Genomic DNA, 2,700 nt, shown 5'->3' with positions numbered 1-2,700 from the left:
GAGTGGCTCAAAAAGAAGCACATAAAGGTCATGGAGTGGCCTAGCCAGTCTCCAGACCTTAATCCCATCGAAAACTTATGAAGGGAGCTGAAGATCCGAGTTGCCAAGCGACAGCCTCGAAATCTTAATGATTTACAGATGATCTGCAAAGAGGAGTGGGCCAAAATTCCATCTAACATGTGTGCAAACCTCATCATCAACTACAAAAAATGTCTGACTGCTGTGCTTGCCAACAAGGGTTTTGCCACCAAGTAGTAAGTCTTGTTTGCCAAAGGGATCAAATACTTGTTTCTCTGTGCATAATGCAAATAAATATATATAATTTTGACAATGTGACTTTCTGTTTTTTTTTAAATATAATCTATCTCTCACTGGTAAAATTAACCTAGCCTAAAAATTCCAGACTGTTCATGTGTTTGACAGTGGGCAACCTTACAAAATCAGCAAGGGATCAAATACTTATTTCCTTCACTGTATATATATATATATATATATATATATATATATATATATATATATATATATATATATACACACACAACATAGATACCAGTCGAGCATAATGTATAAGAATTGTCCCAAAATCCTCACGCTTGAAATTTACAAACCGGTCCTTTGTTCTTAACCAGAAATATCATTATTATGCCAAGACAGCATATACATGTCATAGGAAGAAATAAACCATATCTAATATCATGTGTCCAGGATCCACCAATACAATATTATCACTTGTTCCCACTTCACCAAACATAAAGAACAAAAATGTCAGGGAAAAAAGCAACAGAAGATTACACAACCTTCATAGAGCCTTTTATTCTAATCAGGTTATACAGGGGTTAAAACATCTATTATATTGTCCCATTTCTGAAGTTTAACAGCATCGTCTTTATCTTACACCAAACATGGATTTGCGTATCATATGAGCCCACCTTTTCTAGGACTGTTACTGTTTGGTTTCTGCTCTAAGGCCTAAAGTGCCAAGGTGGCCACAATGCGGAGGTTTCAGGTTCTTGGTTGCCCAACCTAAGGCTGAATAAGTGTCCATGATTTAGTGAGACAATCATGGATTCCTGTCATTGAATGTAATACATGTATGATTATTTCTGACTGACTTTTTCTCCAGTAATCTGATCTCTGACTGTGTAGAGATTGGCACATGAAAACACTGTGGTTGGTACTTATAGACAAAAGAGTAACTTAAAATTCGGAGGTAAAATCTTCAACTGTAGATGCATGTTATAGCACAGTTCTCCTGCAGGTACCAGTTCAGGGTCAAATGAGATATCTCTTACTTACACCAGTGATGTTACTGCACAAAATTCATTCCCTGTGATGTCTCAGTACAGAAATTATGAATTTGTGATGTCACAGTATGACAGTAATGGTAACAGTGTATATTAAATTACAGGGATAGGGACAAAGTCATAGTATGATAGTAATGGTAACTGCGTATATTACAATACAGCTCTAGTGAAAAAAGTGATGTCCCAGTATGGTAGCAATGGTCACAGTTTCTTACAGTTCAGGGATAATGCACACAGTGATGTCCCTGCACAGAACTAATTCAGTGTGTTGTCACAATGCGGGGATTATCAACACAGTGATGTCACAACCTCTCCTACATCAATAAAACACATACAGTGATATCACTGCACAGAAATAAATCTGTGATGACACAGTACTGGAATGATGTATGTACACAGTGATGTCACAGTTTGATAGAAATGATAACACATGTAATGCAATAAAGGGATAGTGGACGGAGTGCTGCCACAATACAGTAAAGGTCACAATGCATTACAAATCAGGAATAATGCACACAGTGATGAAACAGTACATAAATAATAGGTCCTGTAATGCCACAGTACATGGATGAGGTACACAGTGATGTCAAAGTACAGTAGTAATTTATACAGAGTTAATGCACAATGTGATGTCACAATAGAGGAATAACAAATACAGTAATGTCACAGTACATATATAATAATAATAATAATAATAATAATAATAATAATAATAATAATAATAATAATAATAATAATAAAAAAACAGTAAAGGGAAATGAATAGGAAATTCACAACACATAGCGAGATCACAGTATGGGAATAATGCACACAGAACAGGGAAAACAAACAGTTTGCTATCACAAATAATTCCTAAGGACCAGTGATGTCACATAATCATGATAACAAACACAGTGGTCATAATAAAAGTATAATGTACACACTGATGCCACACACTTATTTTTGCCATGAAAAAAGCAAAAATCGCAACTCAGATCTCTATGATTCTCTGTGCAGCCCGGCCTCCTGGGTTAACGTTTTATCCCACATGACTGCTGCAGCCAATCACAGACTGCAGCAGTCACATGGGATAATACGACATCCCAAAAGGCCGGGCTGCAGTATGTCTGCTCTTTTCCACAGCGGACATTCCGTCTGAAAAACTGCACAACAATTTGGTGCGGTTTTTCGGCTGGAATTCCCTGTGGGGTCCAGGGTGGATATGCTGGGTACTTTTACACAACGTACACACCCTGGGTGAACATACCCTTATTATTCCTATTAATGACATAATCCTGGGAGAAAATACAACTTTAAAACTGCTACCAGCACACCCTTCTTTGCTGCTCCCAATGTAGTTAATGGATAACTGGATATTACATAGCGCATGCAGATAACAGTACAGGAGACTGTGACT

This window comes from Rhinoderma darwinii, chromosome 1, assembly GCF_050947455.1.
Source record: "Rhinoderma darwinii isolate aRhiDar2 chromosome 1, aRhiDar2.hap1, whole genome shotgun sequence".
NCBI lineage: Eukaryota > Metazoa > Chordata > Amphibia > Anura > Rhinodermatidae > Rhinoderma > Rhinoderma darwinii.
Note: the sequence above shows the minus strand (reverse complement) of the source record.